This window comes from Phalaenopsis equestris, unplaced genomic scaffold, assembly GCF_001263595.1.
Source record: "Phalaenopsis equestris unplaced genomic scaffold, ASM126359v1 Scaffold000330, whole genome shotgun sequence".
Classification (NCBI taxonomy): Eukaryota; Viridiplantae; Streptophyta; class Magnoliopsida; order Asparagales; family Orchidaceae; genus Phalaenopsis; species Phalaenopsis equestris.
In genome coordinates this window covers 169277-180240 of record NW_018164772.1, presented here as the reverse complement: position 1 = coordinate 180240, position 10964 = coordinate 169277, and positions in this window count along the sequence as shown.

The following is a 10964-nucleotide window of genomic DNA, read 5'->3' as shown; positions in this document are numbered from 1 at the left end:
GTAACTGTTTAGTTTGGCTTTCTTTTTATTTGGGTGTGGCCTTTTTTTTTTTTTTTTTTTTTGGTGCAATCTAACTATTTTTGGTATAATAAAAGATGGAGTCCACGACAGCCATTGTAAATTCAACTTCGATCTGGTGGGTAATGAACGATTTTTAATTGTTAGTATTTTCTAATGCAATGAAGAGAAGTCACATAAATATAAAGAATAAAAAATTAAAAATCATTTATTGCCCAATAAATTGCTTTCCTTAGATGCAGCCAATATGTATGGGAATTATAATCAAAATCTATAATGCTATGAACTATTAAATCCAAACAAACTAACAATAATTTTGAACCACCACAAAAATCAGCAGCCATTTAAAAAGCAGCAAGCAATTGAAAATGTCTCATTACAATTGAATTATCAATTATATCAAGTTTGAATAATATCAAGAGATCTGAAAAAAAGAGAAAAAAAAAAGAAAAAATAATAATATTAAGAATTCTAGCGAGTCAATAACATAAGTATCTTGAAGAAAATAGATAAAGAAAATGTTCACTAAAGTGAAAAAAATTCATTTCCTATTGTCAGTTCAAGGAGTTTACTTGCCTTAAAATTAGATAGACATACTTGCATCATACTTGAAAGCATTACACATTAAACATACACACAATCTTGAAAATTAGACCTCACTCTTTATTACACGCCTCTATTTATTTATTTATAGACTTCACATGACCCATAGGGTAGCTTGATCAAGAAAGATATAAACAATTTTAATCAAAATTTCAACATATAGCTATGGCATTGAATATTGACCATAGCTATATTCAATAGCAATTATCTTTCAACTCCTGATTGTAGTTTTTATGGCGTTGCGTAAAATTTATCACATGATTTAACTTTATATGTTATGTCATGGGAGTACTATATCTCCATTATTTTTTAGAATGTATCAATGTGCTTAATATGAGGATATTGATGATGTGATAACTTCCAAATTAAACTTGGGTAGTTAAAATAGAAAAGCGTGGATGGGACTATCATGTGACAAAAGAAAATCGTGGAACTTAATAACTGTAGACTGTAAAATATAAAAGCCTATCAAATATCAACAAGACTTGTTGGAGAGGAGAGGCGAGTGTTTTTATTTTTTAAATTTCTAGCTTGGTGCAATCATCTGCCAGTTTTTTCACATAACACAGGTTTAGATTATTGATCTTGATTCAAGTTTAAAGTTTTCATTATAAATTTGTCCTGAAAGGCGTATTAATGAATATGTTTTGAGCTTGTGCGAGCTAGTGGAAAATGTTGTTTAAATGTTATTTGTATTTGATTTATATTAGTGCATGATGTATGGTTGTGTAATGTAAGGCCTGGTTATGCTAACTTTCTCAGAAGCTTGATGGCAATGAAGCCGTAGACATTTTTTCTTAATATTTCTTTGAAGTTTTTACATTTCATCCTTTTAAAGAAATAGTGGAAAATACAAAGACGAGAATTTGCAAAAAAATGTGAGATTTGCCAAAAAAAGAAAAGACTTTGCATATTTATTATTTGCTTTGTTTAAGTCTTAACCCCTTTTTTTGATGTTGTTGATTGAAATATAACTTCCAGTCTTCCTGTTTTATTTTTGTTGCTTTAATTTTTGTTTTCTGGGTAAGGAGGAGTTCTTAGTTTTTTATTTTATTTGTTTACAATTCAAATCTTATGGATCAATTTTAATGAAGAACTTACATGATTCCCTTATTTATCATTCCTTTGTCGCATTTCCTTGCCTCCCATCTTATTTTCTTTTGCAAAGAGGGATTATTAAGGATGTAAACCAGAATGAAATCTTAAACATACATTTTCTTTTTGCTAATCTTTTGCATGGGCCCACAATATAGATCGAGACCGGTGTGATGTTTTGCTTGACAAATAGTATTGTCCCTTACTTGAATGGTGTCAGTCTATGAGATGAGTAAATTAGTGCAGACAACAACAACAACAACAACAACAAAGGGATTATTAAGGATGTAAACCAGAATGAAATCTTAAACATACATTTTCTTTTTGCTAATCTTTTGCATGGGCCCACAATATAGATCGAGACCGGTGTGATGTTTTGCTTGACAAATAGTATTGTCCCTTACTTGAATGGTGTCAGTCTATGAGATGAGTAAATTAGTGCAGACAACAACAACAACAACAACAACAAAGGGATTATTAAGGATGTAAACCAGAATGAAATCCTAAACATACATTTTCTTTTTGCTAATCTTTTGCATGGGCCCACAATATAGATCGAGACCGGTGTGATGTTTTGCTTGACAAATAGTATTGTCCCTTACTTGAATGGTGTCAGTCTATGAGATGAGTAAATTAGTGCAGACAACAACAACAACAACAACAACAAAGGGATTATTAAGGATGTAAACCAGAATGAAATCCTAAACATACATTTTCTTTTTGCTAATCTTTTGCATGGGCCCACAATATAGATCGAGACCGGTGTGATGTTTTGCTTGACAAATAGTATTGTCCCTTACTTGAATGGTGTCAGTCTATGAGATGAGTAAATTAGTGCAGACAACAACAACAACAACAACAACAAAGGGATTATTAAGGATGTAAACCAGAATGAAATCCTAAACATACATTTTCTTTTTGCTAATCTTTTGCATGGGCCCACAATATAGATCGAGACCGGTGTGATGTTTTGCTTGACAAATAGTATTGTCCCTTACTTGAATGGTGTCAGTCTATGAGATGAGTAAATTAGTGCAGACAACAACAACAACAACAACAACAAAGGGATTATTAAGGATGTAAACCAGAATGAAATCCTAAACATACATTTTCTTTTTGCTAATCTTTTGCATGGGCCCACAATATAGATCGAGACCGGTGTGATGTTTTGCTTGACAAATAGTATTGTCCCTTACTTGAATGGTGTCAGTCTATGAGATGAGTAAATTAGTGCAGACAACAACAACAACAACAACAACAAAGGGATTATTAAGGATGTAAACCAGAATGAAATCCTAAACATACATTTTCTTTTTGCTAATCTTTTGCATGGGCCCACAATATAGATCGAGACCGGTGTGATGTTTTGCTTGACAAATAGTATTGTCCCTTACTTGAATGGTGTCAGTCTATGAGATGAGTAAATTAGTGCAGACAACAACAAAGAAACGTTTTATTATTATTCATGATATTAAGATCACTAAGGTCGATCGTATTTTCAGAAACTTCATTAAAAAGTTTATCAAAATAACTCACCCATCTTTGTTGAATATCTTTTTCTAAGAAAAATACTTTTTGATTTTCATCTTTAATACCCTTTACTTGAGTTAAATCTTTACTTTTATTTTCTCTTTGTTTGGTTAGTTTATACATATATTTTGTCGCCCTCCTTAGTATCTACTCTATTATAAAGATCATTAAAAACAAAATTTTTAGCTTCACAATTTGTTCTTTTAGACTCCTTGCGGGCCGTTTGATATTTTTCCCAGTTCTCCAAGCTTTTACATTTTAATCAATTTTTATAACATAACTTCTTATATTTTATCTTTTTTGCACATTATTATTCCACCACCAACTATTTTTATTTATAAAAACTTTTTCTTTTGATTCTCCAAGCACATTTTTTGCTACTTGTTTAATAGTGTTTGTTACTTTATCTCACATAACATTTGTTTCTTCATGAATATCCCAAATTTTGAAATCTTGAATTTTACTCATAAAAATAATTTTATTTGTGTCTTTTAGGTTCACCCATCTAATTCTACGATGATGAGTCCTAGTATTCTTTATTTTACAACTCTTCATCTTAAAATCTAAAACTAATAAACAATGTTGGGTACTTAAATTCTCACTTGGAATAACCTTACAATCTTTACAATCTCGACGATCTCTTCTTCTCAAAAGAAAATAATCAATTTGTGTTTTATTAGATTCATTCTTATAAGTAATAAGATGATCATCTCATTTCTTGAATAAATTATTAGTAATAACAAAATCAAATGCTAAAACAAAATCTAAAATAGCTCTACCTTCTTCATTAGTTACTCCAAAACCGTAGCCACCACGAGTATTTCTGAAGCCTTCTACCACTCTATTGACACGTTCATTTAAGTCTCCTCCATAAAAATTATTTCTCCAAGAGGTATCATTTGTATTTAGTCTTCAAGTCATTCCAAAATTTATCTTTAAACCCTGTGTCTAAACCTACTTGAGGAGCATAAGCACTTATAATATTAAAAATTTTAGTATTAATGATAATCTTAAGGGCTATAAATATCAGTTAGTAATATCCAAAGGTAAAATGTAAACTTGAAGTGTGTTTGGACGGATAGAGGGACTAAGGAAAGGTTTTGAGATGGGATATTTTGGGCAACAATTGGAGAATTTTTAATAGAAATAAGTAGTTACCATAGGAAATTGGTCAATCTCAAATATCTGGACACAAACATTGGAATAAGGTTAAGGGATAATGTATTGTTCAAGATGAGGGCTTTACAACTTCCAATTTTTAAATTGATTGAATCCTCGAAAGTTCAATTGAGAGTAAAAGTACTTTAAACATTCTTGTTGTAGAACTCAAGCAATAACATTTTCTGAGCTATGTTTAGTAACAATGCCATGGCTAAATAAATAAAAAAAATTAAAAACGTAAAGCAAAAAAAACTCCTTAGGCTTGAAGGCCTAAAGCTGCCAAGGATATAAGCTCACTGTAAGCTTGTAAATGAGTTGATTAGAGCTGAGTATTTTTATCTTCAAACATAATTATTTATTTTCTTTTTATGTTAAATCTAAACTTAAGCATAAGCTTATTGATAAAATCATGTTCTAGTGGAACTTTACTAAAGTTAATAAATTATTTGTGAATGCAAATAGTTAACTTATTGTACAAAATAAAACAATGGAGAATAACTCTTTTAGAATTTTTCTGTTTTTTCTTTATACAAGAGGTGAAGTATTTATACACCTCTAAGTTGTATTACAAAATAGAGATAACTCAAAAAAGAGAAAATTAAGAAGGGTTTGACGACCTTATAGGGAAGTACACCAATTGCAATATGAGGGGCCATGGAGAAATAGATCTAGTGATACAAGGCTTTTATCTATGTGACTTAAGCTATTTGCTATGATTAAAGAGCGAGTGAGCCCTATTGTTGAAGAGAGGGATTAATTCAATACTTTCCCTCAAATTCGATGACGAAGATCTATCATTTCAAGTTTGCATATAATATTTTTTGAATGTGGGATTGCAGAGTAATTTTGTGAACATGTAACCAATTAAGTTACCATAGTATGGAAAGCAAATCGGCCCACCTTTCATTTTTTTTTTGAAGAGTCTATCAACATCAACATGTTTGGTACTATCATATTGCCCTAGATTGTTTGCAAGGCTGATTACCAATTTATTGGCACAATAATTTTGTATAAGCTCTTTTCACTTAATTTTTAATCCTAATATGATTTTGATCGATAAAGGCTCATAGATCTCTTGGGCAATGACTAAACATAACCTCAGCATTTTATCTTCAAACCACATGTTATTTTGCTTTTCTAAGTTACGAGATATCTTTTTTAGGAATGTATGATACTCTGATGTAGACCTTCCATCTACTAGTGATCTATCATAGTGCACATCTGCGTTTCGTTCAATATGTAAGTTATCATGTCTTTGGTGTAAAATTATTTTTCTTGTGCTTAATTTAAAATTTTTTGGAATTTTATTAGCAACTTTGAGGTGTTGATTTTTGAGTTTTGTCTGTAAATTGGCTAATCAGATTTGTTGTGAATGTGATGTTAGGACCGGTGTGGGCTAAATAGACTAGTTTACTTCCTGAATTTTAATATTGCCTCGTGTCTATGTCGGTTTCGCTTTGATTTAGTTGAAATTTCATATCGTTTGCACTTTGCCATCTTGGTTTCTTTAAGCATTTCCATGATATATTTTTGTTGAAAGAGAAATATCCATTATTTAGACCGAGTTATTTTCTTAGCTCCTTGATTTTGAATTCTTCAGCAAACTTTTTTTTTAGAACTTTCTCTTGATTATTATCTCCTTAACAATCATATCATTAACATCTACAATAATGAGATTTCTTCACAAGAGAGTATTTTATGAAGAGAATATGACCCCGTGGCTTTGTTTGTATGCAACTCCCACCATTGTCTTTGTAAATTCATTAAACCAAGTTTTTGGCATTGTTTAAGGCCTTCTTCATGTCTGCTTCTTTTTGAAGAAGTTATTAAATTCTGGTGGTTGATCCATATAAATCTTCTTCGACGTTCTTTTGTAGGAAATTCATTTTTTAATATTATATTATTATGTATGCTACTTATGATTTGCTAATAAGGATATTAGAATGTGAATAGTGTTCCTTTTTATAATTAGAAAAATATTATTTTCAATAAATATCATATGTTTGAATATATGCTTTTGCTATCAGTTTTACTTTGTCTTTTAAAACTCTTATTTATTTTGTATTTGATCGTGCATTTGCATCCTACTGTGCTCTTTCCTTTTGATAATTTAATAATTTCCCATGTATGTTTTTTTAAGGCATTTATCTCTTCTCCATGAACTGCTTCCAAGTTCTATTTCAAGTGCCTCTAATAGACAAACTAGAAATATGGTTGGTGTTGTCGTTGGTTAGAAAGGCTTTATAAAAGGGAGAAATTTTATAAAATGAGATGTATTAAGAGATATGCTATATATGAGTAGTCTTTGGCTTTTTTGTATTACCTAATAATGATTCTGAGCCGTGTTTTTTGTATTTTTGCTGAGCTTATTCCTTCTTGTATTTACTTGGAGTATAGTTGATACAAGGCCTGTAGTTTTATGATTTTTTGCTATCTGAATATCAAGGTGAAAAATATCATCTATCTTTAAGTTGAAAATTCTCCCCCTGAAGATGAATACGAGTGAAAAAATTATGAGTTACATAAAAAAGTGACATTCATTGAAGTGAAAAAAATTTTGGTGGTTGGATGATGATATTTGTAACCCATTTATGTGAAAATATCTGATGATTATATATTTGAGAGCCCTTTGATCAACTTTTTCCTAATGTTTATGGTTATAAATATAGATAATGCATTTCAAAAATTATTTGGTGATACATTTTCTTGGACCAAGATCAACTATTAGGGCCTAATACATAGTGGTATGTGTTCAATATATGTATGTATGTATGTATGTATGTGTATATCTATATATATATATATATATATGTATGTGCGAAAGACCTGACTCATTGATGCGGCCTTTGGCATAAGTTCCTCGGTTCGGGGGTTCGAATCCCGTGGTGCGGGCTCTTCGGATCAGGATCAAGCACACTGGTGTTTCTATCCTTTGGGGGAATCGATATTTGTTGCCCATTGACCAAATATCGATTTCACCTTTAAAAATATATATATATATATACTATTCAATTTTTTCTAGTTAGATATTTAACTTTTCTATTATGTTCTTGCTTGTTCAAATCAGTGCTAAAATTAACTTTTATTTAGAAATCACAATAAATTAAGAAAAAACGTGATTTTCAAATTGCTTGAGATTAAAAATACTGTAGGTAACATGTGCAAATGTGTTAGCAAGTCACAATGTACTTGCTGTTTAACTTGGACCATATGGTGACTCGGTGCATGATCATTGCATAAGCCCATTGATATTTGTTACCTTAATACGTCTTTGCCACATTTGGCTTTTATTGAGTCTGATGTGAATGTATCTACCTGATTCTGTTTTTGTGCTAGTACTATTAAATGCCAGGATTAGAATGAGGGATGTTGTATTGAAGAGGGACTTTTCTGATTGCTCGCCTTATTGCGCCATCTTTCTTGTGGAAGTGAATACATAGCGGTCCTAACGATTTGGATTTCACCCTTATATACTTCCATGAAAGTATGAGCATTTAAAATAAATCCGGATGAAAAGCTAAATAAACTAAAATCAAACCCGGATGAAATGCTAAATAAACTCTTTTTCACATAATCCTTAGAGGCCATCCTGCATTACAATATTCCTCAGCATAAGTGTACTTGATTCCCAGCATTCACAAAACACCAGCCTTGGTTTTTCTCTTTTGTTGAAGTACTGAATACCATCAAATTCATAAACCTCTTTTCCAGTTAGTACCCCGTCCAATCTTTTTGTTTAATTTGTGGCTAGAAGTCAATGTTGGAAAAATAACGTCCTTATCGGCTTTGATATTTCATGATGTTTCAAGGTGTGTAATCGAATCTTCATTACCAGGAGTTTTCATATGGCATAGGTTTGTTAGGATGCCGAGCAAATGTAAAATTAAAAGAAAAAGTGGTGTAATATAAAGAGGAAGGAACAAGGAACCATAAATTAGAGCAAAATCAAGATGAGCTTTTGAAGCAGATCAGTTAAATTTGAGTAGTTTCCTGGAATGTGCAGAGGTGTTGTCTGCTTCCGTAGAAAGGCATTTGTACTCTGAATATCTTCCTATAATGAAGTCCTCAGGTTCTGAAAATACACTTATTTTCTTATGGAACATGCAGACTAAGGACAACATCTAAGAATTTCTTTTTGAAAGCAGAAATGTCATTTACATGCATTCCACTATTAATCAGTTTGTTTGGATCCCAGGCCACCAACAAGTCTGGGTGTTTTAAAAATAGATAATTTATACAATCTTGAAACTACCATTGTATGCTTGCTTCTGCTTGAAGCATTTTTCCATTTCATGTATAGCCTATCTTTATTGGATGATGCAATTTTCAAAGTGATTTTGGAAAAAGGTGCAGTATTTTATTTTTTATTTTTTTGGATTCGAGGCAACCACCAAAATGTTTATGTTTACCCCGCTAGGCATATGACTCAGCAGCTGCCACTTCTAGGTCTCTTTTGGGGCAAATTTTTCTCAATTTTGCTTATGTAGTAACTTTTAAAAATTTTTATGTTAAGGAGCTATTTTTTCATAATCAAAATTTCCGGATTCTTGCAGCTACATGGAAGGGATTATCTAACTTTCTTAAAAGGAAAAAAATTATAATTCCTACAACTTAAAAAAAAAAATTCCTATAACTATACTCCAAATGAACCCTTATTGAAATTTACTGTGCTGTTGGCATGTTCTTACCTGAAAATTTTCAAAATGATGCTGCTCCGGTTGCTTTCCTCTGCTATTAATTTTACTGATCCTCATTAAAAGTACATTCCTAATTGATCATGATGTCAATGTTTTCCTGCATTGTTATATGTTATGCTTGAGATGCTCAATACATTTCAAACTATTTTGCAGGGTGTTTGTGGTTGCAATAAATTTTCTAGCAGCTCAATTATAGAGGTTACTCGAGGTTTAATTAAGAGGAATGGATTTGCTGGGCTTATGAGGGGATGGAAGCCTAGAATGCTCTTCCATGCTCCAGCTGCAGCTATCTGCTGGTCTACCTATGAAGCTTCAAAGTCTTTCTTTCAAACTTTCAATGAAAGGAAGAAAACATTTTGAAGTCTCAACAAGTTAGTTTCAGTCTTAGATTAATGCATGAATGTGGCCCTTTGGCTTTTAAACATGATTTCTATCAGATGCTGTTGTTGCGCAGGGCCCTGCTGATATTTGAAGTTTTTATTTGTATAATGTTTGATATTTTAAAAGATGAGTATAGGAATAGTGTTAATGATATTTATGTTGTAGGTTTTGGCAGATCTTTGGATGCTTTTTTATTTGGTTCGAAGCAAGCATCGGTTTGCATGCCAAAAATCCTTTTCCATTGGGAGGAACTGTTCATGGCAGTAGATAAATGTGCTTCGCAGGTCTCTTTGGCTAAAAACCTAGTAAAACTCATCTTGTCGGATTCTTACGAAATATTTATATCACCTAAATATTTCATATTCATAAAAAATAGCTACATTTTAACTATTAAAAAGTTCTAAAAACCTAGTAAAACTCATCTTGTCGGATTCTTGTGAAATATTTATATCACCTAAATATTTCATATTACATAAAAAATAGCAACATTTTAACTATTAAAAAGTGAAGTTAAATGCATCTTTTCATGCATAATTTTGTATGTTTGTTAAAAAGGGTTAAGTCGTATATAACTGTAACATTACTATTTATAAATCTGGCACTGAGGTGATATTTTAAACTATTGAATTGATGCATTTATGTGTGCAACAATTAATCCATTGATGTTTAGGTGTGACGTATGTACATGCATATAAATTGAGCGGCATTTATGTATTTCATTAATGAATGATAATCTAAATCTTTTAGCCCTGTTTCAGCTCCCAAGACCGACGTTTTTGCAGGAAGCACTTGATGAGCTTTGGGATTGATGTAAAAAGACAATTTTGCCCTCACTTTAGAAGACTCTTAGGCTATGTTTGGCGTAGCTGCAGATTCTCAGCTTTTCAGCTGCAGCTGCGCTGCCCCAGGAAGCAGCTGTGGGGAAGCATCTGCGGGGAAGCTGACTGTCTGTTTGGTGCAGCTGCGGGAAAAATGCTGTAGGGTAGTTGTTTCATGTAAAAATGACCAAACTGCTCAAATCTTTTTTATTGATAACATCTTCAACACTCCCCCCTGGAATAACTAATCTCCTTTCAAGAATTAGATCTTTAGAAACTAGTAAATCTTAAAATTAAGTGACGGCTTCAAAACATACAAATTTCTTAGCATCAATAGCTTGACGAAGGAATAGAGAACACCCAAGCAAATCTTTAAACACATTGAAAGGATTAAGAATATGAAAATAAGAAGAGACGATGGTTTGATATTTTGTAACGAACGGAAGAAGTTTAAGATGTTGTGGTAAGCAAATTGAAAAATCTGAAGTATTTCATTTGGGACTTATGAGTGAGTTTTGTTTTGCTAATATTGATTGGATGAAATGTGTGATGCATGCTTACCGTCCAACTCACTCTATTTATACACACAATTAGGCAGGATTTTTAGGGTGGTAGGTAGGAAGAAGGGGTGACAGCTAACTGATGATGAGTTAGGTAGCAA